The sequence below is a fragment of the Phyllobates terribilis genome, unplaced genomic scaffold (assembly GCF_046119375.1).
Source record: "Phyllobates terribilis strain yellow unplaced genomic scaffold, ASM4611937v1 Scaffold_414__1_contigs__length_1644244, whole genome shotgun sequence".
Lineage (NCBI taxonomy): Eukaryota > Metazoa > Chordata > Amphibia > Anura > Dendrobatidae > Phyllobates > Phyllobates terribilis.
Window position 1 is genome coordinate 200,062 of NW_027363174.1, and position 27,363 is coordinate 227,424.

Sequence of the window (27,363 nt, forward strand, 5' to 3'; positions counted from 1 at the left end):
GCTCCATACAGTTTTTTATCTCTGAGATAGTAAATATACATTTCACTTAAAGCAATTTTTATACAGTCTGTTGAATCAATATGATCATGTTTGAAGAGTAAAATATTTCTAACTTTCCACATGGCATTTTTAAAACAATTAATAATAATCCAGGCAACTCGGAATTGTTTAAAATTTGGACACTTAAAAAGACCATAAAAGACATAAAAGTGATTAAAATCTTTCAGGCCACATGCCCATTTTAAAAGTGGGCCTACCTTTCTCCAAACCTCCTGTGCAAAAGGACAATTCCAAAAGAGATGCAATACAGACTCACTTTCCCCGCATATATCTCTTGGACATTTGGCTCTCGCCACCAGCCCCCGCCTATGTTGAAACTCACGGGTAGGGAGGCACTGGTGGACGATAGCCCAGGCAAGGTCCTTGTGTACATTTGCAAGATATTTCCCGTACACATTTCGCCACACCGTTTTGGACCTTGCCTGTGAAAAATTGGAGACAGGAATTGTGTCCTCAGAGTGTCTGCAAGCAATAGATACCTTCCTTTGGTCCCCCAATATATCAGGCTCCAATTCCTGGAGACCTAAAAGTCTGACCGTTTTCTCAAGTATCACATACTGTTTAGGTGGGCACAGGAGCACAGGAGAACTTAAAGGTAGGCTAAACCACCTTTTAAAAATCATTCCTGCTGCATATTTTAAAAAATAACTAAAAATGCCATCAGATTTAAAAACCTTAAAACAGAAGCAGAAATACTTTATATGGAAAAAGGTAAAAAAATTGGGTACATCTTTACCTCCATTAGATTTACATTTGTACATCAGATCTCTTTTTAACTTTTCCATTTTTGAACCCCATAAAAACATAAAAACAATTCTTGTTACTTTCTTGATTTGTAAATTGGAAGGGGGAAACACCATTGCAACATACAACATAATGGGAATTAAAACGGCTTTAATAATTAAAATTTTACCTTCCATACTAAGGTTCCTTAAATTCCACAATGAGATCTTTTTTCTATTTTATCCATTGCAGAGTCCCAGTTAGGGTCCCCCTCATTGGCTTGGTTAAAAATAATTCCTAAAATTTTTATGTGATTTTTCTGTATCACTATCCCAGGGGTCAAAGAGGAGTCCCATCCCCCCACATTAAAACAGTCACATTTATCTATATTTAATTTAAAACCTGAGGCTTCACAGAAAAATTGTGTGTTTCTCAATACCCTCCTCAGAGATGTGGAATCTGGACATAGTATGGTAACATCATCCATGTAACTTAGGGCTTTAAGTTGCATACCCCTACTCCCGGGAATAGGTACCCCTTTAATTACTTTATCTTTTCTCAGTATGGTTAATAGTGGTTCCATAACACAGATAAAGAGCAGTGGTGAGAGAGGGCACCCTTGTTTCACCCCTGATAATAGAGGAACCCCCTTCGTTAAAAATCCATTTACAGAAATTTGACTAAAACAAGAATGATATAAAAGCATAATGCGGGTTAAAATTTTCTCTGGAAACGCCATTTTTTTAAGAACCATAAAAAGAAATTCATGCGATACCCTGTCAAAAGCTTTTTCAAAGTCTAAGGATAAAATAGCAAGGTTTTGACTTCTCTCTTTTGAATACCATATGGTATCCCTAATTATGTTGAGGGACTCAGCTATGGTTCTTCCGGGAACACCACATACCTGGTTAGGGTGAATTAATTTGGCTATAAAGGGTTTTAAACGGACTGCAATAAGTTTAGCTAAAATTTTATAATCAAGGTTTAAAAGCGTAATAGGCCGCCAGTTTTTAAGTTGGCTCCTATCCCCTTTTTTATATATTAAAGATACCAGACCTCTCCTCCAAGATGGGGGTAATTTATTAGTATTAAAAGCTTCTTTAAACAATAAAAACATATCGTTCTTTAAAATTCCCCAAAAAGTCAGATAAAACTCAATCGGTAGACCGTCTTCCCCAGGGGCTTTCCCACTGGAGAAACTTTTAAAAATCTGTAAAAGTTCCTCACTGGTGAGATCCCTAGATAAAATACCCTGGTCTAAAATATCTAACTTAAAATCAAGGGAATTAATAGCATACTCTAAAAAGGATGGATCTATAACTTTAGTGTTAAAAAGAAGTTGATAAAAATTAAAAGCTTTTCCTAACATACCCTTAATATCATTTTCACCTTCAAGATTTAGGATTGCGTCCCTCCTCCCCATTACCTTTTTGAAGAAGAATCGGGAGCATTTCTCTCCTTCCTCCAGGTGCTGTACATGGGAGTTAAAAATTATTTGTTTTCCTTTTTCATTAAGAGCATTTTTTATTTCAGACTTAAGATTTGCAATATCATCATCCACATCAATACCAACTTCTTTTAGTTTAAAGAGTACTTGTAATCTCATATTAAAAACATAAAACCACTGCTTTTTCTTTTTTGCTTTCATTTTCCCTGCCTTAATAAAAAATAATTTAATCTTAGGTTTAATGCTCTCCCACCAATCCAGCATCGAGGCGCGGGGGTCTCTCTTTGATTGCCAGCACTGGTAGGCCTGCACAAACCTCTTTTGAATATCAATATCCTCTAGGAGAGTTGTATTTAATCTCCATGGGCCTCTTGAGGTATTTTGTTCCCCTGCTAACTCTAAAAACACAGATAAAACTTTATGATCAGAGAATAAATTAGATAAAAGAAAACATTTACAAGGTTTAAAGGCAGTAGAAGCAAATATGAAATCAATTCTAGAAGAAACTCTTCCATTGGACCATGTAACACCTGGATCCGCCGGCAAGAGTTCCTTCCAGCAGTCCTGTAATCTAAAATCATCAATTAAACTTTTCAACAAATAGGAGGTACGGTCTTTACGATTCACATCCCCACCCTGCCGGGATTCCCCATCACGTAAACAATTAAAATCTCCTCCCACTAGCAGGGGGGTTGACCCAACACAAAATAATGGCAATATTTCAAGTAAATCCGCCCTTTCCTGCTTCCCAGGAGGAGCGTACACATTTAATAAACGTAAAGAAAGTCCATTAAAAACAAGATGTATTAAAATAGCTCTGCCAGGTATAATTTCAGTCACAGATTGAATGATGGTAGAATGTCCACGGCAAAGTAGTCCAACTCCGGCAGCACGACAGTCATTAGCACCGGACCACACAGAAACGCCCAGTTTCCAGTCTTCTTTTAAGTCCTTATAATTTAAATTACTCTGTATACCACATTCTTGTAGAAAGCAGAAATCAAAGTCCAATGTCTCTAAATAAGAAAATAAAGCAGCCCTACGTGTAGGGCTCTTTAGGGACCTCACATTTAGTGAGGAGATTTTAAGAGGAACAGACATTAAGAAGAATCAGGATCTGAAGATGGGAAGAAGTCAATACACGGCACCTCCTCCTCCGCATCTCCAGGGGTCAGGATTTGTTTAATATTACCGGGATCTGAAGCAGGCAAAAAGGCATCATCCACTTTTGGCTCCTCATCTGGACCTCGACATCCGTGTTTTCTTTGGATATCAGGTTGCTTTACGTCCTCCCGTTGCCTTTTCAGAGGCTGGGAGCTGTCCATCTTTTCCAAGTCCTGTGCATCTGCAGTCCTCATGGCGGTCTGGTCTATGGAACGGGTGTCATCCCTCTGGGTCGTCTTGTCCTCTGGTCTGGTCACGGAACTACTGCGACTTCTGGTTCGAGGACCAGGGCTCGACTGGGTCTTAGCCAGGTCCTTTTTACTTCGCGCCCTAGAGGTCTCTCTTTCTGACACACTGGTTGATCGATTAAGGAGCGTACCCTTTTTGCCCTTACCCAAGATCACCGATGATGGTGTGGCGAATCTGGGTGCTTGCTTAATCGGGGTACTAGAGGTCTTCTCAGTTCCACATAATGCCGGTGGTGCATTCATGCTGGATGAGGACCCTTCCTCTTGACTCTGAGATACGGCAACATCTAGAGCCAGAACATCGATCAATTCCACAGAGAGCGAACCCTCGGTTAATCTTATGGAACCCCTACGACCGTCCTTCTGTGGAACTACCAGCGGGCCCTCTGGCGGAGCCGTTGAAGGATTTGGTCCGGACCCGTCAGCGTGCGCCAACCCAGGTCCAGGGGCAGGTGTAGTAATACTCCCTCCGAAGTATTCTTGGATAGTCAGTTGACCTGACTTAAACATGTCATATGTTTTTGACTTTTTGCTCGGACAATTCCTGAAGGCGTGACCTGCCTTCCCACATAGGTTACATACGATCTCAGAGTCACACGTAGCGGAGGTGTGCCCACTCTTACCGCACTTGTTGCAAAAGACTACATGAGCCCTTGTACAATTTTCTCGTGTATGCCCATATTCATGACAATTCCGGCATTGAAGGGGCATTCCTGGGTAGCGTAGGAATCCCCTGACATTACCAATGGCAAAATTAGCAGGCGGGTGGTGAAGACCACCAATGCCGCTCTGATCTGGATGGAACTTCACCAGGTATTTCCTCTTCCCATTCCAGAAGCGCTGGGAGTTGAGGATATCATGTGAGAAGCGCACTGACTTGCAGTAACGCTTCAAAAAGGTTTCGATATCGCCCTCAGAGACGAATGGGCTGTACATGAAGATCACCAAGGGTACTTCCTCTTCACCGTACAGGAAGTCAAAGCTCAGCCCGTTCAGTCTCTCATCGTCCTTGTCCGCAACCATCAGTGCTGCATGGATATTATCACAGCATGATTTAGCCATAAAGGAAATGGTATATCGCCCACGGAATTCCTGATCGTAAAGACACAGGATCTTATCTCGCTCCAGGTGGAAGAACCCAAAAAGAATCTCATGCACGATGTACTGCAGATTCTTCTCATGGCGCTGGCATTCATCCACCATGATTCTAATGGACTGTCGCAGTGGAGTCTCCCCCACCGCAAATCCAAAAGAAAAAGGCATTTTCGGCCCTCAGGGACTAAGCCCTCCCCCAATAGTAACAAGGGAATGAATCCCACAAAAGCAGGAACAAACCCAAGACCGAGGGAGGGGTACCCCAAGAACTTACAAAGCCCACTAAGCGATAAAGCTCAGCAAAGGAAAACGCCCTTATTTCCTCGGGTCGCCCCGAAGACAAGACGCGATCGCTCCCCGTTGTCCGGGGACTAAGCCGACCTGCCAATAGCTGCAAGGGGGTGAAGCTCCCTCAGTTAAGAGAGAGCGATCCCCCAAGGCCAACAAGTCGGGTACCCCAGGCACCTCCTAGCCGAGACCAAGGCAGCAACCGTTAGATCACTGCACCTGATCCTAGCCAAAAGGCCGAGAAGCGATAACCAGAATTGGTTTCCGACTACGGTGCCACCCAAGGATTCTGAAAAGTCCATTTGTGGAGATGGCCACCTGGACTCCCGTTAAGAAGACATGCTGTCAACCTCTAGATCCCTCACATGCCTGCACTTTTCGGCTTGCTGCTGCTGCAATCCACGCGTTTTAGATCTGCATAACTCCACCTCTTTTAGCACAGTACCCTCAACCCCCGGCTGTTCCCACCCGCCTCAACACCGTTGGAAGGGAGGAGAACCAATTAAGGCGGGGGGGGGGTGGAACGAGCAGCTGTCTACCCTTAGCAGGAGGGTTGCTGATTAATTACCTCTCCTGCTGCTGCTGCTGGCTGTCCAGCAGCAGACTGAAGGTGGCTGCTGCTGTGCGCAGGTATATAAAGGCTCAGAGCCTATTATGACACGCGCAGCCAGCGTTCCATTGCCACATTCCGTCTACTGCAGGCGGGATACCTGGATGGCTGAATGTCACTGAGAAGCTCACAGAGACCGCCATAAGCAACAGTTTAAAAGAATGCCACAGACTAATCAACCAAACTTTTTGGGTTGGTTTCTCTTTTATAGTCTGCAGGCATTAAATGAAAGAAGTCAGTGTTCCAGCAGAGGGAGACAACGTTTCAGAAAAGGCATTGTAGCAAACCAAAAAAGAAATTTTAAGCGCAGCAGAGTAACCAGCTCACATACCTGTTAGCTCAGGTGAGTTTAAAAGGCTGCTGTTGATAACAAGGGCATTTGCTAAATAGATGGTGTGTGTGCAACAATATACTGAAAGGTCAATTATATTGTGCAGCTTATCTCACCACCTGTAGTTATTTAGGTGAAAGCTCCAAAATGCTTGCCTAATATGTCTGTTTATCCAAAAGGAAGTATAGAGGGAGAGCTAGATAGATAGCATTGCATTAAATTACATTACATGGCAATGCAATGCACAGTTGCTGAAGTTGAACCAAAATGAGCTTGTCATCTGGCTTCTGCAACTTTTAACATGAAAAATCCAATGAGGAGAAGAAAAGCAAAGCCAAAGAGTCCATCCCAAAATCCGACAAACAAGCAAAATGAACAAAAAGCATTGAATTCAATTCTTTCTGATTTTAGAAACTGCATTAAAGAAGGGGTGCACCGGTCCTGGAGATACTGCAATACCAGGTCAATGCGTGGAGTGGACAGAGCAAGCTCTTTTTCCATCTCCCTGTTCTAAAAATCCATTTAATATATGGTCCCCAGATAGGGGACGTATCAGATATTAAACTGATAAGAACAGATACTACACTTGATCTTAGCCAAAAGGCCGAGAAGCGATAACCAGAATTGGTTTCCGACTACGGTGCCACCCAAGGATTCTGAAAAGTCCATTTGTGGAGATGGCCACCTGGACTCCCGTTAAGAAGACATGCTGTCAACCTCTAGATCCCTCACATGCCTGCACTTTTCGGCTTGCTGCTGCTGCAATCCACGCGTTTTAGATCTGCATAACTCCACCTCTTTTAGCACAGTACCCTCAACCCCCGGCTGTTCCCACCCGCCTCAACACCGTTGGAAGGGAGGAGAACCAATTAAGGCGGGGGGGGGGGGGGTGGAACGAGCAGCTGTCTACCCTTAGCAGGAGGGTTGCTGATTAATTACCTCTCCTGCTGCTGCTGCTGCTGGCTGTCCAGCAGCAGACTGAAGGTGGCTGCTGCTGTGCGCAGGTATATAAAGGCTCAGAGCCTATTATGACACGCGCAGCCAGCGTTCCATTGCCACATTCCGTCTACTGCAGGCGGGATACCTGGATGGCTGAATGTCACTGAGAAGCTCACAGAGACCGCCATAAGCAACAGTTTAAAAGAATGCCACAGACTAATCAACCAAACTTTTTGGGTTGGTTTCTCTTTTATAGTCTGCAGGCATTAAATGAAAGAAGTCAGTGTTCCAGCAGAGGGAGACAACGTTTCAGAAAAGGCATTGTAGCAAACCAAAAAAGAAATTTTAAGCGCAGCAGAGTAACCAGCTCACATACCTGTTAGCTCAGGTGAGTTTAAAAGGCTGCTGTTGATAACAAGGGCATTTGCTAAATAGATGGTGTGTGTGCAACAATATACTGAAAGGTCAATTATATTGTGCAGCTTATCTCACCACCTGTAGTTATTTAGGTGAAAGCTCCAAAATGCTTGCCTAATATGTCTGTTTATCCAAAAGGAAGTATAGAGGGAGAGCTAGATAGATAGCATTGCATTACATTACATTACATGGCAATGCAATGCACAGTTGCTGAAGTTGAACCAAAATGAGCTTGTCATCTGGCTTCTGCAACTTTTAACATGAAAAATCCAATGAGGAGAAGAAAAGCAAAGCCAAAGAGTCCATCCCAAAATCCGACAAACAAGCAAAATTAACAAAAAGCATTGAATTCAATTCTTTCTGATTTTAGAAACTGCATTAAAGAAGGGGTGCACCGGTCCTGGAGATACTGCAATACCAGGTCAATGCGTGGAGTGGACAGAGCAAGCTCTTTTTCCATCTCCCTGTTCTAAAAATCCATTTAATATATGGTCCCCAGATAGTGGACGTATCAGATATTAAACTGATAAGAACAGATACTACACTTGATCTTAGCCAAAAGGCCGAGAAGCGATAACCAGAATTGGTTTCCGACTACGGTGCCACCCAAGGATTCTGAAAAGTCCATTTGTGGAGATGGCCACCTGGACTCCCGTTAAGAAGACATGCTGTCAACCTCTAGATCCCTCACATGCCTGCACTTTTCGGCTTGCTGCTGCTGCAATCCACGCGTTTTAGATCTGCATAACTCCACCTCTTTTAGCACAGTACCCTCAACCCCCGGCTGTTCCCACCCGACTCAACACCGTTGGAAGGGAGGAGAACCAATTAAGGCGGGGGGGGGTGGAACGAGCAGCTGTCTACCCTTAGCAGGAGGGTTGCTGATTAATTACCTCTCCTGCTGCTGCTGGCTGTCCAGCAGCAGACTGAAGGTGGCTGCTGCTGTGCGCAGGTATATAAAGGCTCAGAGCCTATTATGACACGCGCAGCCAGCGTTCCATTGCCACATTCCGTCTACTGCAGGCGGGATACCTGGATGGCTGAATGTCACTGAGAAGCTCACAGAGACCGCCATAAGCAACAGTTTAAAAGAATGCCACAGACTAATCAACCAAACTTTTTGGGTTGGTTTCTCTTTTATAGTCTGCAGGCATTAAATGAAAGAAGTCAGTGTTCCAGCAGAGGGAGACAACGTTTCAGAAAAGGCATTGTAGCAAACCAAAAAAGAAATTTTAAGCGCAGCAGAGTAACCAGCTCACATACCTGTTAGCTCAGGTGAGTTTAAAAGGCTGCTGTTGATAACAAGGGCATTTGCTAAATAGATGGTGTGTGTGCAACAATATACTGAAAGGTCAATTATATTGTGCAGCTTATCTCACCACCTGTAGTTATTTAGGTGAAAGCTCCAAAATGCTTGCCTAATATGTCTGTTTATCCAAAAGGAAGTATAGAGGGAGAGCTAGATAGATAGCATTGCATTACATTACATTACATGGCAATGCAATGCACAGTTGCTGAAGTTGAACCAAAATGAGCTTGTCATCTGGCTTCTGCAACTTTTAACATGAAAAATCCAATGAGGAGAAGAAAAGCAAAGCCAAAGAGTCCATCCCAAAATCCGACAAACAAGCAAAATGAACAAAAAGCATTGAATTCAATTCTTTCTGATTTTAGAAACTGCATTAAAGAAGGGGTGCACCGGTCCTGGAGATACTGCAATACCAGGTCAATGCGTGGAGTGGACAGAGCAAGCTCTTTTTCCATCTCCCTGTTCTAAAAATCCATTTAATATATGGTCCCCAGATAGGGGACGTATCAGATATTAAACTGATAAGAACAGATACTACACTTGATCTTAGCCAAAAGGCCGAGAAGCGATAACCAGAATTGGTTTCCGACTACGGTGCCACCCAAGGATTCTGAAAAGTCCATTTGTGGAGATGGCCACCTGGACTCCCGTTAAGAAGACATGCTGTCAACCTCTAGATCCCTCACATGCCTGCACTTTTCGGCTTGCTGCTGCTGCAATCCACGCGTTTTAGATCTGCATAACTCCACCTCTTTTAGCACAGTACCCTCAACCCCCGGCTGTTCCCACCCGACTCAACACCGTTTGAAGGGAGGAGAACCAATTAAGGCGGGGGGGGGGTGGAACGAGCAGCTGTCTACCCTTAGCAGGAGGGTTGCTGATTAATTACCTCTCCTGCTGCTGCTGCTGCTGGCTGTCCAGCAGCAGACTGAAGGTGGCTGCTGCTGTGCGCAGGTATATAAAGGCTCAGAGCCTATTATGACACGCGCAGCCAGCGTTCCATTGCCACATTCCGTCTACTGCAGGCGGGATACCTGGATGGCTGAATGTCACTGAGAAGCTCACAGAGACCGCCATAAGCAACAGTTTAAAAGAATGCCACAGACTAATCAACCAAACTTTTTGGGTTGGTTTCTCTTTTATAGTCTGCAGGTATTAAATGAAAGAAGTCAGTGTTCCAGCAGAGGGAGACAACGTTTCAGAAAAGGCATTGTAGCAAACCAAAAAAGAAATTTTAAGCGCAGCAGAGTAACCAGCTCACATACCTGTTAGCTCAGGTGAGTTTAAAAGGCTGCTGTTGATAACAAGGGCATTTGCTAAATAGATGGTGTGTGTGCAACAATATACTGAAAGGTCAATTATATTGTGCAGCTTATCTCACCACCTGTAGTTATTTAGGTGAAAGCTCCAAAATGCTTGCCTAATATGTCTGTTTATCCAAAAGGAAGTATAGAGGGAGAGCTAGATAGATAGCATTGCATTACATTACATTACATGGCAATGCAATGCACAGTTGCTGAAGTTGAACCAAAATGAGCTTGTCATCTGGCTTCTGCAACTTTTAACATGAAAAATCCAATGAGGAGAAGAAAAGCAAAGCCAAAGAGTCCATCCCAAAATCCGACAAACAAGCAAAATGAACAAAAAGCATTGAATTCAATTCTTTCTGATTTTAGAAACTGCATTAAAGAAGGGGTGCACCGGTCCTGGAGATACTGCAATACCAGGTCAATGCGTGGAGTGGACAGAGCAAGCTCTTTTTCCATCTCCCTGTTCTAAAAATCCATTTAATATATGGTCCCCAGATAGGGGACGTATCAGATATTAAACTGATAAGAACAGATACTACACTTGATCTTAGCCAAAAGGCCGAGAAGCGATAACCAGAATTGGTTTCCGACTACGGTGCCACCCAAGGATTCTGAAAAGTCCATTTGTGGAGATGGCCACCTGGACTCCCGTTAAGAAGACATGCTGTCAACCTCTAGATCCCTCACATGCCTGCACTTTTCGGCTTGCTGCTGCTGCAATCCACGCGTTTTAGATCTGCATAACTCCACCTCTTTTAGCACAGTACCCTCAACCCCCGGCTGTTCCCACCCGCCTCAACACCGTTGGAAGGGAGGAGAACCAATTAAGGCGGGGGGGGGGGTGGAACGAGCAGCTGTCTACCCTTAGCAGGAGGGTTGCTGATTAATTACCTCTCCTGCTGCTGCTGGCTGTCCAGCAGCAGACTGAAGGTGGCTGCTGCTGTGCGCAGGTATATAAAGGCTCAGAGCCTATTATGACACGCGCAGCCAGCGTTCCATTGCCACATTCCGTCTACTGCAGGCGGGATACCTGGATGGCTGAATGTCACTGAGAAGCTCACAGAGACCGCCATAAGCAACAGTTTAAAAGAATGCCACAGACTAATCAACCAAACTTTTTGGGTTGGTTTCTCTTTTATAGTCTGCAGGCATTAAATGAAAGAAGTCAGTGTTCCAGCAGAGGGAGACAACGTTTCAGAAAAGGCATTGTAGCAAACCAAAAAAGAAATTTTAAGCGCAGCAGAGTAACCAGCTCACATACCTGTTAGCTCAGGTGAGTTTAAAAGGCTGCTGTTGATAACAAGGGCATTTGCTAAATAGATGGTGTGTGTGCAACAATATACTGAAAGGTCAATTATATTGTGCAGCTTATCTCACCACCTGTAGTTATTTAGGTGAAAGCTCCAAAATGCTTGCCTAATATGTCTGTTTATCCAAAAGGAAGTATAGAGGGAGAGCTAGATAGATAGCATTGCATTACATTACATTACATGGCAATGCAATGCACAGTTGCTGAAGTTGAACCAAAATGAGCTTGTCATCTGGCTTCTGCAACTTTTAACATGAAAAATCCAATGAGGAGAAGAAAAGCAAAGCCAAAGAGTCCATCCCAAAATCCGACAAACAAGCAAAATGAACAAAAAGCATTGAATTCAATTCTTTCTGATTTTAGAAACTGCATTAAAGAAGGGGTGCACCGGTCCTGGAGATACTGCAATACCAGGTCAATGCGTGGAGTGGACAGAGCAAGCTCTTTTTCCATCTCCCTGTTCTAAAAATCCATTTAATATATGGTCCCCAGATAGGGGACGTATCAGATATTAAACTGATAAGAACAGATTTTTTGATTGAAGCTGCATCCAAGGCACTGAAAAATGTGACCGAAGTCACACCAAAACAGCGCACGAGGCGAGGATTCATGTGGACCCTTCCCGGAGGAAAGGGTCCCCAATAAACCATCCCCATCCCTCCGAGCCAGAAGGCCACAGCGAGGGTCAGGGATCTCCGATGCTCTCCCTAGCCGAAGCCGGAGAAGAGCCGTTTTCGTGCTCCCAGCTTCCATCTAGGCTGCCACCCTAGTGGAGCTGGAGCCTGTGTTGGTTTCTCAGCCCAAAGCTGACCGGACCTCCGACCGGGTTTATAAAAATTCCCCTTCCTAGCCCGGAGGCCAGGAATAGGGGGGGTTGCTCAGAAAGTATGATTGGCAAAGGTGCGGCGTGCTACGAAGCCAAGTCTTTCTGGGGTTCCCAGTCCCAGTAAGCTTGGACTCCCACCAGGGCGCCTACTCCTGGGGCACATTGCTCCAAAGCCCTCACACTTACCCAGCCTAGTGACTTCGATCCTGGAGGGCCATGTTTTCCATCAGATAACTCTATGAGCCACCTGGCGTACTAACAAGTGCACCAAACCAGTGTGTAATATGCATCAATTTACTAGGGCAGCCCAAGGACAAAACTGCCTTTTCAAAAGATACTACACTTGATCTTAGCCAAAAGGCCGAGAAGCGATAACCAGAATTGGTTTCCGACTACGGTGCCACCCAAGGATTCTGAAAAGTCCATTTGTGGAGATGGCCACCTGGACTCCCGTTAAGAAGACATGCTGTCAACCTCTAGATCCCTCACATGCCTGCACTTTTCGGCTTGCTGCTGCTGCAATCCACGCGTTTTAGATCTGCATAACTCCACCTCTTTTAGCACAGTACCCTCAACCCCCGGCTGTTCCCACCCGCCTCAACACCGTTGGAAGGGAGGAGAACCAATTAAGGCGGGGGGGGGGTGGAACGAGCAGCTGTCTACCCTTAGCAGGAGGGTTGCTGATTAATTACCTCTCCTGCTGCTGCTGCTGGCTGTCCAGCAGCAGACTGAAGGTGGCTGCTGCTGTGCGCAGGTATATAAAGGCTCAGAGCCTATTATGACACGCGCAGCCAGCGTTCCATTGCCACATTCCGTCTACTGCAGGCGGGATACCTGGATGGCTGAATGTCACTGAGAAGCTCACAGAGACCGCCATAAGCAACAGTTTAAAAGAATGCCACAGACTAATCAACCAAACTTTTTGGGTTGGTTTCTCTTTTATAGTCTGCAGGCATTAAATGAAGGAAGTCAGTGTTCCAGCAGAGGGAGACAACGTTTCAGAAAAGGCATTGTAGCAAACCAAAAAAGAAATTTTAAGCGCAGCAGAGTAACCAGCTCACATACCTGTTAGCTCAGGTGAGTTTAAAAGGCTGCTGTTGATAACAAGGGCATTTGCTAAATAGATGGTGTGTGTGCAACAATATACTGAAAGGTCAATTATATTGTGCAGCTTATCTCACCACCTGTAGTTATTTAGGTGAAAGCTCCAAAATGCTTGCCTAATATGTCTGTTTATCCAGAAGGAAGTATAGAGGGAGAGCTAGATAGATAGCATTGCATTACATTACATTACATGGCAATGCAATGCACAGTTGCTGAAGTTGAACCAAAATGAGCTTGTCATCTGGCTTCTGCAACTTTTAACATGAAAAATCCAATGAGGAGAAGAAAAGCAAAGCCAAAGAGTCCATCCCAAAATCCGACAAACAAGCAAAATGAACAAAAAGCATTGAATTCAATTCTTTCTGATTTTAGAAACTGCATTAAAGAAGGGGTGCACCGGTCCTGGAGATACTGCAATACCAGGTCAATGCGTGGAGTGGACAGAGCAAGCACTTTTTCCATCTCGCTGTTCTAAAAATCCATTTAATATATGGTCCCCAGATAGGGGACGTATCAGATATTAAACTGATAAGAACAGATACTACACTTGATCTTAGCCAAAAGGCCGAGAAGCGATAACCAGAATTGGTTTCCGACTACGGTGCCACCCAAGGATTCTGAAAAGTCCATTTGTGGAGATGGCCACCTGGACTCCCGTTAAGAAGACATGCTGTCAACCTCTAGATCCCTCACATGCCTGCACTTTTCGGCTTGCTGCTGCTGCAATCCACGCGTTTTAGATCTGCATAACTCCACCTCTTTTAGCACAGTACCCTCAACCCCCGGCTGTTCCCACCCGCCTCAACACCGTTGGAAGGGAGGAGAACCAATTAAGGCGGGGGGGGGGTGGAACGAGCAGCTGTCTACCCTTAGCAGGAGGGTTGCTGATTAATTACCTCTCCTGCTGCTGCTGGCTGTCCAGCAGCAGACTGAAGGTGGCTGCTGCTGTGCGCAGGTATATAAAGGCTCAGAGCCTATTATGACACGCGCAGCCAGCGTTCCATTGCCACATTCCGTCTACTGCAGGCGGGATACCTGGATGGCTGAATGTCACTGAGAAGCTCACAGAGACCGCCATAAGCAACAGTTTAAAAGAATGCCACAGACTAATCAACCAAACTTTTTGGGTTGGTTTCTCTTTTATAGTCTGCAGGCATTAAATGAAAGAAGTCAGTGTTCCAGCAGAGGGAGACAACGTTTCAGAAAAGGCATTGTAGCAAACCAAAAAAGAAATTTTAAGCGCAGCAGAGTAACCAGCTCACATACCTGTTAGCTCAGGTGAGTTTAAAAGGCTGCTGTTGATAACAAGGGCATTTGCTAAATAGATGGTGTGTGTGCAACAATATACTGAAAGGTCAATTATATTATGCAGCTTATCTCACCACCTGTAGTTATTTAGGTGAAAGCTCCAAAATGCTTGCCTAATATGTCTGTTTATCCAAAAGGAAGTATAGAGGGAGAGCTAGATAGATAGCATTGCATTACATTACATTACATGGCAATGCAATGCACAGTTGCTGAAGTTGAACCAAAATGAGCTTGTCATCTGGCTTCTGCAACTTTTAACATGAAAAATCCAATGAGGAGAAGAAAAGCAAAGCCAAAGAGTCCATCCCAAAATCCGACAAACAAGCAAAATGAACAAAAAGTATTGAATTCAATTCTTTCTGATTTTAGAAACTGCATTAAAGAAGGGGTGCACCGGTCCTGGAGATACTGCAATACCAGGTCAATGCGTGGAGTGGACAGAGCAAGCTCTTTTTCCATCTCCCTGTTCTAAAAATCCATTTAATATATGGTCCCCAGATAGGGGACGTATCAGATATTAAACTGATAAGAACAGATACTACACTTGATCTTAGCCAAAAGGCCGAGAAGCGATAACCAGAATTGGTTTCCGACTACGGTGCCACCCAAGGATTCTGAAAAGTCCATTTGTGGAGATGGCCACCTGGACTCCCGTTAAGAAGACATGCTGTCAACCTCTAGATCCCTCACATGCCTGCACTTTTCGGCTTGCTGCTGCTGCAATCCACGCGTTTTAGATCTGCATAACTCCACCTCTTTTAGCACAGTACCCTCAACCCCCGGCTGTTCCCACCCGACTCAACACCGTTGGAAGGGAGGAGAACCAATTAAGGCGGGGGGGGGGGGGGGTGGAACGAGCAGCTGTCTACCCTTAGCAGGAGGGTTGCTGATTAATTACCTCTCCTGCTGCTGCTGCTGCTGGCTGTCCAGCAGCAGACTGAAGGTGGCTGCTGCTGTGCGCAGGTATATAAAGGCTCAGAGCCTATTATGACACGCGCAGCCAGCGTTCCATTGCCACATTCCGTCTACTGCAGGCGGGATACCTGGATGGCTGAATGTCACTGAGAAGCTCACAGAGACCGCCATAAGCAACAGTTTAAAAGAATGCCACAGACTAATCAACCAAACTTTTTGGGTTGGTTTCTCTTTTATAGTCTGCAGGCATTAAATGAAAGAAGTCAGTGTTCCAGCAGAGGGAGACAACGTTTCAGAAAAGGCATTGTAGCAAACCAAAAAAGAAATTTTAAGCGCAGCAGAGTAACCAGCTCACATACCTGTTAGCTCAGGTGAGTTTAAAAGGCTGCTGTTGATAACAAGGGCATTTGCTAAATAGATGGTGTGTGTGCAACAATATACTGAAAGGTCAATTATATTGTGCAGCTTATCTCACCACCTGTAGTTATTTAGGTGAAAGCTCCAAAATGCTTGCCTAATATGTCTGTTTATCCAAAAGGAAGTATAGAGGGAGAGCTAGATAGATAGCATTGCATTACATTACATTACATGGCAATGCAATGCACAGTTGCTGAAGTTGAACCAAAATGAGCTTGTCATCTGGCTTCTGCAACTTTTAACATGAAAATTCCAATGAGGAGAAGGAAAGCAAAGCCAAAGAGTCCATCCCAAAATCCGACAAACAAGCAAAATGAACAAAAAGCATTGAATTCAATTCTTTCTGATTTTAGAAACTGCATTAAAGAAGGGGTGCACCGGTCCTGGAGATACTGCAATACCAGGTCAATGCGTGGAGTGGACAGAGCAAGCTCTTTTTCCATCTCCCTGTTCTAAAAATCCATTTAATATATGGTCCCCAGATAGGGGACGTATCAGATATTAAACTGATAAGAACAGATACTACACTTGATCTTAGCCAAAAGGCCGAGAAGCGATAACCAGAATTGGTTTTCGACTACGGTGCCACCCAAGGATTCTGAAAAGTCCATTTGTGGAGATGGCCACCTGGACTCCCGTTAAGAAGACATGCTGTCAACCTCTAGATCCCTCACATGCCTGCACTTTTCGGCTTGCTGCTGCTGCAATCCACGCGTTTTAGATCTGCATAACTCCACCTCTTTTAGCACAGTACCCTCAACCCCCGGCTGTTCCCACCCGCCTCAACACCGTTGGAAGGGAGGAGAACCAATTAAGGCGGGGGGGGGGTGGAACGAGCAGCTGTCTACCCTTAGCAGGAGGGTTGCTGATTAATTACCTCTCCTGCTGCTGCTGGCTGTCCAGCAGCAGACTGAAGGTGGCTGCTGCTGTGCGCAGGTATATAAAGGCTCAGAGCCTATTATGACACGCGCAGCCAGCGTTCCATTGCCACATTCCGTCTACTGCAGGCGGGATACCTGGATGGCTGAATGTCACTGAGAAGCTCACAGAGACCGCCATAAGCAACAGTTTAAAAGAATGCCACAGACTAATCAACCAAACTTTTTGGGTTGGTTTCTCTTTTATAGTCTGCAGGCATTAAATGAAAGAAGTCAGTGTTCCAGCAGAGGGAGACAACGTTTCAGAAAAGGCATTGTAGCAAACCAAAAAAGAAATTTTAAGCGCAGCAGAGTAACCAGCTCACATACCTGTTAGCTCAGGTGAGTTTAAAAGGCTGCTGTTGATAACAAGGGCATTTGCTAAATAGATGGTGTGTGTGCAACAATATACTGAAAGGTCAATTATATTATGCAGCTTATCTCACCACCTGTAGTTATTTAGGTGAAAGCTCCAAAATGCTTGCCTAATATGTCTGTTTATCCAAAAGGAAGTATAGAGGGAGAGCTAGATAGATAGCATTGCATTACATTACATTACATGGCAATGCAATGCACAGTTGCTGAAGTTGAACCAAAATGAGCTTGTCATCTGGCTTCTGCAACTTTTAACATGAAAAATCCAATGAGGAGAAGAAAAGCAAAGCCAAAGAGTCCATCCCAAAATCCGACAAACAAGCAAAATGAACAAAAAGTATTGAATTCAATTCTTTCTGATTTTAGAAACTGCATTAAAGAAGGGGTGCACCGGTCCTGGAGATACTGCAATACCAGGTCAATGCGTGGAGTGGACAGAGCAAGCTCTTTTTCCATCTCCCTGTTCTAAAAATCCATTTAATATATGGTCCCCAGATAGGGGACGTATCAGATATTAAACTGATAAGAACAGATACTACACTTGATCTTAGCCAAAAGGCCGAGAAGCGATAACCAGAATTGGTTTCCGACTACGGTGCCACCCAAGGATTCTGAAAAGTCCATTTGTGGAGATGGCCACCTGGACTCCCGTTAAGAAGACATGCTGTCAACCTCTAGATCCCTCACATGCCTGCACTTTTCGGCTTGCTGCTGCTGCAATCCACGCGTTTTAGATCTGCATAACTCCACCTCTTTTAGCACAGTACCCTCAACCCCCGGCTGTTCCCACCCGACTCAACACCGTTGGAAGGGAGGAGAACCAATTAAGGCGGGGGGGGGGGGGGGGTGGAACGAGCAGCTGTCTACCCTTAGCAGGAGGGTTGCTGATTAATTACCTCTCCTGCTGCTGCTGCTGCTGGCTGTCCAGCAGCAGACTGAAGGTGGCTGCTGCTGTGCGCAGGTATATAAAGGCTCAGAGCCTATTATGACACGCGCAGCCAGCGTTCCATTGCCACATTCCGTCTACTGCAGGCGGGATACCTGGATGGCTGAATGTCACTGAGAAGCTCACAGAGACCGCCATAAGCAACAGTTTAAAAGAATGCCACAGACTAATCAACCAAACTTTTTGGGTTGGTTTCTCTTTTATAGTCTGCAGGCATTAAATGAAAGAAGTCAGTGTTCCAGCAGAGGGAGACAACGTTTCAGAAAAGGCATTGTAGCAAACCAAAAAAGAAATTTTAAGCGCAGCAGAGTAACCAGCTCACATACCTGTTAGCTCAGGTGAGTTTAAAAGGCTGCTGTTGATAACAAGGGCATTTGCTAAATAGATGGTGTGTGTGCAACAATATACTGAAAGGTCAATTATATTGTGCAGCTTATCTTACCACCTGTAGTTATTTAGGTGAAAGCTCCAAAATGCTTGCCTAATATGTCTGTTTATCCAAAAGGAAGTATAGAGGGAGAGCTAGATAGATAGCATTGCATTACATTACATTACATGGCAATGCAATGCACAGTTGCTGAAGTTGAACCAAAATGAGCTTGTCATCTGGCTTCTGCAACTTTTAACATGAAAAATCCAATGAGGAGAAGGAAAGCAAAGCCAAAGAGTCCATCCCAAAATCCGACAAACAAGCAAAATGAACAAAAAGCATTGAATTCAATTCTTTCTGATTTTAGAAACTGCATTAAAGAAGGGGTGCACCGGTCCTGGAGATACTGCAATACCAGGTCAATGCGTGGAGTGGACAGAGCAAGCTCTTTTTCCATCTCCCTGTTCTAAAAATCCATTTAATATATGGTCCCCAGATAGGGGACGTATCAGATATTAAACTGATAAGAACAGATACTACACTTGATCTTAGCCAAAAGGCCGAGAAGCGATAACCAGAATTGGTTTCCGACTACGGTGCCACCCAAGGATTCTGAAAAGTCCATTTGTGGAGATGGCCACCTGGACTCCCGTTAAGAAGACATGCTGTCAACCTCTAGATCCCTCACATGCCTGCACTTTTCGGCTTGCTGCTGCTGCAATCCACGCGTTTTAGATCTGCATAACTCCACCTCTTTTAGCACAGTACCCTCAACCCCCGGCTGTTCCCACCCGCCTCAACACCGTTGGAAGGAAGGAGAACCAATTAAGGCGGGGGGGGGTGTGGAACGAGCAGCTGTCTACCCTTAGCAGGAGGGTTGCTGATTAATTACCTCTCCTGCTGCTGCTGCTGCTGGCTGTCCAGCAGCAGACTGAAGGTGGCTGCTGCTGTGCGCAGGTATATAAAGGCTCAGAGCCTATTATGACACGCGCAGCCAGCGTTCCATTGCCACATTCCGTCTACTGCAGGCGGGATACCTGGATGGCTGAATGTCACTGAGAAGCTCACAGAGACCGCCATAAGCAACAGTTTAAAAGAATGCCACAGACTAATCAACCAAACTTTTTGGGTTGGTTTCTCTTTTATAGTCTGCAGGCATTAAATGAAAGAAGTCAGTGTTCCAGCAGAGGGAGACAACGTTTCAGAAAAGGCATTGTAGCAAACCAAAAAAGAAATTTTAAGCGCAGCAGAGTAACCAGCTCACATACCTGTTAGCTCAGGTGAGTTTAAAAGGCTGCTGTTGATAACAAGGGCATTTGCTAAATAGATGGTGTGTGTGCAACAATATACTGAAAGGTCAATTATATTGTGCAGCTTATCTCACCACCTGTAGTTATTTAGGTGAAAGCTCCAAAATGCTTGCCTAATATGTCTGTTTATCCAAAAGGAAGTATAGAGGGAGAGCTAGATAGATAGCATTGCATTACATTACATTACATGGCAATGCAATGCACAGTTGCTGAAGTTGAACCAAAATGAGCTTGTCATCTGGCTTCTGCAACTTTTAACATGAAAAATCCAATGAGGAGAAGGAAAGCAAAGCCAAAGAGTCCATCCCAAAATCCGACAAACAAGCAAAATGAACAAAAAGCATTGAATTCAATTCTTTCTGATTTTAGAAACTGCATTAAAGAAGGGGTGCACCGGTCCTGGAGATACTGCAATACCAGGTCAATGCGTGGAGTGGACAGAGCAAGCTCTTTTTCCATCTCCCTGTTCTAAAAATCCATTTAATATATGGTCCCCAGATAGGGGACGTATCAGATATTAAACTGATAAGAACAGATACTACACTTGATCTTAGCCAAAAGGCCGAGAAGCGATAACCAGAATTGGTTTCCGACTACGGTGCCACCCAAGGATTCTGAAAAGTCCATTTGTGGAGATGGCCACCTGGACTCCCGTTAAGAAGACATGCTGTCAACCTCTAGATCCCTCACATGCCTGCACTTTTCGGCTTGCTGCTGCTGCAATCCACGCGTTTTAGATCTGCATAACTCCACCTCTTTTAGCACAGTACCCTCAACCCCCGGCTGTTCCCACCCGCCTCAACACCGTTGGAAGGGAGGAGAACCAATTAAGGCGGGGGGGGGGGGGGGGTGGAACGAGCAGCTGTCTACCCTTAGCAGGAGGGTTGCTGATTAATTACCTCTCCTGCTGCTGCTGCTGCTGGCTGTCCAGCAGCAGACTGAAGGTGGCTGCTGCTGTGCGCAGGTATATAAAGGCTCAGAGCCTATTATGACACGCGCAGCCAGCGTTCCATTGCCACATTACGTCTACTGCAGGCGGGATACCTGGATGGCTGAATGTCACTGAGAAGCTCACAGAGACTGCCATAAGCAACAGTTTAAAAGAATGCCACAGACTAATCAACCAAACTTTTTGGGTTGGTTTCTCTTTTATAGTCTGCAGGCATTAAATGAAAGAAGTCAGTGTTCCAGCAGAGGGAGACAACGTTTCAGAAAAGGCATTGTAGCAAACCAAAAAAGAAATTTTAAGCGCAGCAGAGTAACCAGCTCACATACCTGTTAGCTCAGGTGAGTTTAAAAGGCTGCTGTTGATAACAAGGGCATTTGCTAAATAGATGGTGTGTGTGCAACAATATACTGAAAGGTCAATTATATTGTGCAGCTTATCTCACCACCTGTAGTTATTTAGGTGAAAGCTCCAAAATGCTTGCCTAATATGTCTGTTTATCCAAAAGGAAGTATAGAGGGAGAGCTAGATAGATAGCATTGCATTACATTACATTACATGGCAATGCAATGCACAGTTGCTGAAGTTGAACCAAAATGAGCTTGTCATCTGGCTTCTGCAACTTTTAACATGAAAAATCCAATGAGGAGAAGAAAAGCAAAGCCAAAGAGTCCATCCCAAAATCCCACAAACAAGCAAAATGAACAAAAAGCATTGAATTCAATTCTTTCTGATTTTAGAAACTGCATTAAAGAAGGGGTGCATCGGTCCTGGAGATACTGCAATACCAGGTCAATGCGTGGAGTGGACAGAGCAAGCTCTTTTTCCATCTCCCTGTTCTAAAAATCCATTTAATATATGGTCCCCAGATAGGGGACGTATCAGATATTAAACTGATAAGAACAGATACTACACTTGATCTTAGCCAAAAGGCCGAGAAGCGATAACCAGAATTGGTTTCCGACTACGGTGCCACCCAAGGATTCTGAAAAGTCCATTTGTGGAGATGGCCACCTGGACTCCCGTTAAGAAGACATGCTGTCAACCTCTAGATCCCTCACATGCCTGCACTTTTCGGCTTGCTGCTGCTGCAATCCACGCGTTTTAGATCTGCATAACTCCACCTCTTTTAGCACAGTACCCTCAACCCCCGGCTGTTCCCACCCGCCTCAACACCGTTGGAAGGGAGGAGAACCAATTAAGGCGGGGGGGGGGGTGGAACGAGCAGCTGTCTACCCTTAGCAGGAGGGTTGCTGATTAATTACCTCTCCTGCTGCTGCTGCTGCTGGCTGTCCAGCAGCAGACTGAAGGTGGCTGCTGCTGTGCGCAGGTATATAAAGGCTCAGAGCCTATTATGACACGCGCAGCCAGCGTTCCATTGCCACATTCCGTCTACTGCTGGCGGGATACCTGGGTGGCTGAATGTCACTGAGAAGCTCACAGAGACCGCCATAAGCAACAGTTTAAAAGAATGCCACAGACTAATCAACCAAACTTTTTGGGTTGGTTTCTCTTTTATAGTCTGCAGGCATTAAATGAAAGAAGTCAGTGTTCCAGCAGAGGGAGACAACGTTTCAGAAAAGGCATTGTAGCAAACCAAAAAAGAAATTTTAAGCGCAGCAGAGTAACCAGCTCACATACCTGTTAGCTCAGGTGAGTTTAAAAGGCTGCTGTTGATAACAAGGGCATTTGCTAAATAGATGGTGTGTGTGCAACAATATACTGAAAGGTCAATTATATTGTGCAGCTTATCTCACCACCTGTAGTTATTTAGGTGAAAGCTCCAAAATGCTTGCCTAATATGTCTGTTTATCCAAAAGGAAGTATAGAGGGAGAGCTAGATAGATAGCATTGCATTACATTACATTACATGGCAATGCAATGCACAGTTGCTGAAGTTGAACCAAAATGAGCTTGTCATCTGGCTTCTGCAACTTTTAACATGAAAAATCCAATGAGGAGAAGAAAAGCAAAGCCAAACAGTCCATCCCAAAATCCGACAAACAAGCAAAATGAACAAAAAGCATTGAATTCAATTCTTTCTGATTTTAGAAACTGCATTAAAGAAGGGGTGCACCGGTCCTGGAGATACTGCAATACCAGGTCAATGCGTGGAGTGGACAGAGCAAGCTCTTTTTCCATCTCCCTGTTCTAAAAATCCATTTAATATATGGTCCCCAGATAGGGGACGTATCAGATATTAAACTGATAAGAACAGATACTACACTTGATCTTAGCCAAAAGGCCGAGAAGCGATAACCAGAATTGGTTTCCGACTACGGTGCCACCCAAGGATTCTGAAAAGTCCATTTGTGGAGATGGCCACCTGGACTCCCGTTAAGAAGACATGCTGTCAACCTCTAGATCCCTCACATGCCTGCACTTTTCGGCTTGCTGCTGCTGCAATCCACGCGTTTTAGATCTGCATAACTCCACCTCTTTTAGCACAGTACCCTCAACCCCCGGCTGTTCCCACCCGCCTCAACACCGTTGGAAGGGAGGAGAACCAATTAAGGCGGGGGGGGGGTGGAACGAGCAGCTGTCTACCCTTAGCAGGAGGGTTGCTGATTAATTACCTCTCCTGCTGCTGCTGCTGCTGGCTGTCCAGCAGCAGACTGAAGGTGGCTGCTGCTGTGCGCAGGTATATAAAGGCTCAGAGCCTATTATGACACGCGCAGCCAGCGTTCCATTGCCACATTCCGTCTACTGCAGGCGGGATACCTGGATGGCTGAATGTCACTGAGAAGCTCACAGAGACCGCCATAAGCAACAGTTTAAAAGAATGCCACAGACTAATCAACCAAACTTTTTGGGTTGGTTTCTCTTTTATAGTCTGCAGGCATTAAATGAAAGAAGTCAGTGTTCCAGCAGAGGGAGACAACGTTTCAGAAAAGGCATTGTAGCAAACCAAAAAAGAAATTTTAAGCGCAGCAGAGTAACCAGCTCACATACCTGTTAGCTCAGGTGAGTTTAAAAGGCTGCTGTTGATAACAAGGGCATTTGCTAAATAGATGGTGTGTGTGCAACAATATACTGAAAGGTCAATTATATTGTGCAGCTTATCTCACCACCTGTAGTTATTTAGGTGAAAGCTCCAAAATGCTTGCCTAATATGTCTGTTTATCCAAAAGGAAGTATAGAGGGAGAGCTAGATAGATAGCATTGCATTACATTACATTACATGGCAATGCAATGCACAGTTGCTGAAGTTGAACCAAAATGAGCTTGTCATCTGGCTTCTGCAACTTTTAACATGAAAAATCCAATGAGGAGAAGAAAAGCAAAGCCAAAGAGTCCATCCCAAAATCCGACAAACAAGCAAAATGAACAAAAAGCATTGAATTCAATTCTTTCTGATTTTAGAAACTGCATTAAAGAAGGGGTGCACCGGTCCTGGAGATACTGCAATACCAGGTCAATGCGTGGAGTGGACAGAGCAAGCTCTTTTTCCATCTCCCTGTTCTAAAAATCCATTTAATATATGGTCCCCAGATAGGGGACGTATCAGATATTAAACTGATAAGAACAGATACTACACTTGATCTTAGCCAAAAGGCCGAGAAGCGATAACCAGAATTGGTTTCCGACTACGGTGCCACCCAAGGATTCTGAAAAGTCCATTTGTGGAGATGGCCACCTGGACTCCCGTTAAGAAGACATGCTGTCAACCTCTAGATCCCTCACATGCCTGCACTTTTCGGCTTGCTGCTGCTGCAATCCACGCGTTTTAGATCTGCATAACTCCACCTCTTTTAGCACAGTACCCTCAACCCCCGGCTGTTCCCACCCGCCTCAACACCGTTGGAAGGGAGGAGAACCAATTAAGGCGGGGGGGGGGTGGAACGAGCAGCTGTCTACCGTTAGCAGGAGGGTTGCTGATTAATTACCTCTCCTGCTGCTGCTGCTGCTGGCTGTCCAGCAGCAGACTGAAGGTGGCTGCTGCTGTGCGCAGGTATATAAAGGCTCAGAGCCTATTATGACACGCGCAGCCAGCGTTCCATTGCCACATTCCGTCTACTGCAGGCGGGATACCTGGATGGCTGAATGTCACTGAGAAGCTCACAGAGACCGCCATAAGCAACAGTTTAAAAGAATGCCACAGACTAATCAACCAAACTTTTTGGGTTGGTTTCTCTTTTATAGTCTGCAGGCATTAAATGAAAGAAGTCAGTGTTCCAGCAGAGGGAGACAACGTTTCAGAAAAGGCATTGTAGCAAACCAAAAAAGAAATTTTAAGCGCAGCAGAGTAACCAGCTCACATACCTGTTAGCTCAGGTGAGTTTAAAAGGCTGCTGTTGATAACAAGGGCATTTGCTAAATAGATGGTGTGTGTGCAACAATATACTGAAAGGTCAATTATATTGTGCAGCTTATCTCACCACCTGTAGTTATTTAGGTGAAAGCTCCAAAATGCTTGCCTAATATGTCTGTTTATCCAAAAGGAAGTATAGAGGGAGAGCTAGATAGATAGCATTGCATTACATTACATTACATGGCAATGCAATGCACAGTTGCTGAAGTTGAACCAAAATGAGCTTGTCATCTGGCTTCTGCAACTTTTAACATGAAAAATCCAATGAGGAGAAGAAAAGCAAAGCCAAAGAGTCCATCCCAAAATCCGACAAACAAGCAAAATGAACAAAAAGCATTGAATTCAATTCTTTCTGATTTTAGAAACTGCATTAAAGAAGGGGTGCACCGGTCCTGGAGATACTGCAATACCAGGTCAATGCGTGGAGTGGACAGAGCAAGCTCTTTTTCCATCTCCCTGTTCTAAAAATCCATTTAATATATGGTCCCCAGATAGGGGACGTATCAGATATTAAACTGATAAGAACAGATACTACACTTGATCTTAGCCAAAAGGCCGAGAAGCGATAACCAGAATTGGTTTCCGACTACGGTGCCACCCAAGGATTCTGAAAAGTCCATTTGTGGAGATGGCCACCTGGACTCCCGTTAAGAAGACATGCTGTCAACCTCTAGATCCCTCACATGCCTGCACTTTTCGGCTTGCTGCTGCTGCAATCCACGCGTTTTAGATCTGCATAACTCCACCTCTTTTAGCACAGTACCCTCAACCCCCGGCTGTTCCCACCCGCCTCAACACCGTTGGAAGGGAGGAGAACCAATTAAGGCGGGGGGGGGGTGGAACGAGCAGCTGTCTACCCTTAGCAGGAGGGTTGCTGATTAATTACCTCTCCTGCTGCTGCTGCTGCTGGCTGTCCAGCAGCAGACTGAAGGTGGCTGCTGCTGTGCGCAGGTATATAAAGGCTCAGAGCCTATTATGACACGCGCAGCCAGCGTTCCATTGCCACATTCCGTCTACTGCAGGCGGGATACCTGGATGGCTGAATGTCACTGAGAAGCTCACAGAGACCGCCATAAGCAACAGTTTAAAAGAATGCCACAGACTAATCAACCAAACTTTTTGGGTTGGTTTCTCTTTTATAGTCTGCAGGCATTAAATGAAAGAAGTCAGTGTTCCAGCAGAGGGAGACAACGTTTCAGAAAAGGCATTGTAGCAAACCAAAAAAGAAATTTTAAGCGCAGCAGAGTAACCAGCTCACATACCTGTTAGCTCAGGTGAGTTTAAAAGGCTGCTGTTGATAACAAGGGCATTTGCTAAATAGATGGTGTGTGTGCAACAATATACTGAAAGGTCAATTATATTGTGCAGCTTATCTCACCACCTGTAGTTATTTAGGTGAAAGCTCCAAAATGCTTGCCTAATATGTCTGTTTATCCAAAAGGAAGTATAGAGGGAGAGCTAGATAGATAGCATTGCATTACATTACATTACATGGCAATGCAATGCACAGTTGCTGAAGTTGAACCAAAATGAGCTTGTCATCTGGCTTCTGCAACTTTTAACATGAAAAATCCAATGAGGAGAAGAAAAGCAAAGCCAAAGAGTCCATCCCAAAATCCGACAAACAAGCAAAATGAACAAAAAGCATTGAATTCAATTCTTTCTGATTTTAGAAACTGCATTAAAGAAGGGGTGCACCGGTCCTGGAGATACTGCAATACCAGGTCAATGCGTGGAGTGGACAGAGCAAGCTCTTTTTCCATCTCCCTGTTCTAAAAATCCATTTAATATATGGTCCCCAGATAGGGGACGTATCAGATATTAAACTGATAAGAACAGATACTACACTTGATCTTAGCCAAAAGGCCGAGAAGCGATAACCAGAATTGGTTTCCGACTACGGTGCCACCCAAGGATTCTGAAAAGTCCATTTGTGGAGATGGCCACCTGGACTCCCGTTAAGAAGACATGCTGTCAACCTCTAGATCCCTCACATGCCTGCACTTTTCGGCTTGCTGCTGCTGCAATCCACGCGTTTTAGATCTGCATAACTCCACCTCTTTTAGCACAGTACCCTCAACCCCCGGCTGTTCCCACCCGCCTCAACACCGTTGGAAGGGAGGAGAACCAATTAAGGCGGGGGGGGGGTGGAACGAGCAGCTGTCTACCCTTAGCAGGAGGGTTGCTGATTAATTACCTCTCCTGCTGCTGCTGCTGCTGGCTGTCCAGCAGCAGACTGAAGGTGGCTGCTGCTGTGCGCAGGTATATAAAGGCTCAGAGCCTATTATGACACGCGCAGCCAGCGTTCCATTGCCACATTCCGTCTACTGCAGGCGGGATACCTGGATGGCTGAATGTCACTGAGAA

General features: G+C 44.9%; 16 non-coding genes and 1 pseudogene across 16 annotated transcripts; all 17 read right to left on the bottom strand.

The window, feature by feature from the left end:
* Positions 1-6,391: 6,391 nt before the first annotated feature.
* LOC141226428 (U2 spliceosomal RNA) lies at positions 6,392-6,582 on the bottom strand. Its single transcript, XR_012293560.1, has one exon. It is a non-coding gene; the product is annotated as a U2 spliceosomal RNA (small nuclear RNA).
* Positions 6,583-7,706: 1,124 nt separating this feature from the next.
* On the bottom strand, positions 7,707-7,897 carry LOC141226137 (U2 spliceosomal RNA). The gene has a single exon (XR_012293364.1). It is a non-coding gene; the product is annotated as a U2 spliceosomal RNA (small nuclear RNA).
* A 1,113-nt stretch (positions 7,898-9,010) lies between these two features.
* On the bottom strand, positions 9,011-9,201 carry LOC141226429 (U2 spliceosomal RNA). Its single transcript, XR_012293561.1, has one exon. It is a non-coding gene; the product is annotated as a U2 spliceosomal RNA (small nuclear RNA).
* A 1,120-nt stretch (positions 9,202-10,321) lies between these two features.
* LOC141226430 (U2 spliceosomal RNA) lies at positions 10,322-10,512 on the bottom strand. The gene has a single exon (XR_012293562.1). It is a non-coding gene; the product is annotated as a U2 spliceosomal RNA (small nuclear RNA).
* Positions 10,513-11,627: 1,115 nt separating this feature from the next.
* LOC141226232 (U2 spliceosomal RNA) lies at positions 11,628-11,809 on the bottom strand. Its single transcript, XR_012293456.1, has one exon. It is a non-coding gene; the product is annotated as a U2 spliceosomal RNA (small nuclear RNA).
* A 524-nt stretch (positions 11,810-12,333) lies between these two features.
* LOC141226350 (U2 spliceosomal RNA) lies at positions 12,334-12,449 on the bottom strand (annotated as a pseudogene).
* A 1,117-nt stretch (positions 12,450-13,566) lies between these two features.
* LOC141226229 (U2 spliceosomal RNA) lies at positions 13,567-13,757 on the bottom strand. The gene has a single exon (XR_012293453.1). It is a non-coding gene; the product is annotated as a U2 spliceosomal RNA (small nuclear RNA).
* Positions 13,758-14,871: 1,114 nt separating this feature from the next.
* On the bottom strand, positions 14,872-15,062 carry LOC141226431 (U2 spliceosomal RNA). The gene has a single exon (XR_012293563.1). It is a non-coding gene; the product is annotated as a U2 spliceosomal RNA (small nuclear RNA).
* Positions 15,063-16,187: 1,125 nt separating this feature from the next.
* On the bottom strand, positions 16,188-16,378 carry LOC141226432 (U2 spliceosomal RNA). The gene has a single exon (XR_012293564.1). It is a non-coding gene; the product is annotated as a U2 spliceosomal RNA (small nuclear RNA).
* Positions 16,379-17,492: 1,114 nt separating this feature from the next.
* On the bottom strand, positions 17,493-17,683 carry LOC141226433 (U2 spliceosomal RNA). Its single transcript, XR_012293565.1, has one exon. It is a non-coding gene; the product is annotated as a U2 spliceosomal RNA (small nuclear RNA).
* Positions 17,684-18,809: 1,126 nt separating this feature from the next.
* Positions 18,810-19,000, bottom strand: LOC141226434 (U2 spliceosomal RNA). Its single transcript, XR_012293566.1, has one exon. It is a non-coding gene; the product is annotated as a U2 spliceosomal RNA (small nuclear RNA).
* A 1,121-nt stretch (positions 19,001-20,121) lies between these two features.
* LOC141226435 (U2 spliceosomal RNA) lies at positions 20,122-20,312 on the bottom strand. The gene has a single exon (XR_012293567.1). It is a non-coding gene; the product is annotated as a U2 spliceosomal RNA (small nuclear RNA).
* Positions 20,313-21,438: 1,126 nt separating this feature from the next.
* Positions 21,439-21,629, bottom strand: LOC141225986 (U2 spliceosomal RNA). Its single transcript, XR_012293216.1, has one exon. It is a non-coding gene; the product is annotated as a U2 spliceosomal RNA (small nuclear RNA).
* Positions 21,630-22,750: 1,121 nt separating this feature from the next.
* LOC141226436 (U2 spliceosomal RNA) lies at positions 22,751-22,941 on the bottom strand. Its single transcript, XR_012293568.1, has one exon. It is a non-coding gene; the product is annotated as a U2 spliceosomal RNA (small nuclear RNA).
* Positions 22,942-24,061: 1,120 nt separating this feature from the next.
* Positions 24,062-24,252, bottom strand: LOC141226438 (U2 spliceosomal RNA). Its single transcript, XR_012293570.1, has one exon. It is a non-coding gene; the product is annotated as a U2 spliceosomal RNA (small nuclear RNA).
* A 1,120-nt stretch (positions 24,253-25,372) lies between these two features.
* On the bottom strand, positions 25,373-25,563 carry LOC141226440 (U2 spliceosomal RNA). Its single transcript, XR_012293571.1, has one exon. It is a non-coding gene; the product is annotated as a U2 spliceosomal RNA (small nuclear RNA).
* A 1,120-nt stretch (positions 25,564-26,683) lies between these two features.
* Positions 26,684-26,874, bottom strand: LOC141226441 (U2 spliceosomal RNA). The gene has a single exon (XR_012293572.1). It is a non-coding gene; the product is annotated as a U2 spliceosomal RNA (small nuclear RNA).
* Positions 26,875-27,363: the final 489 nt, after the last annotated feature.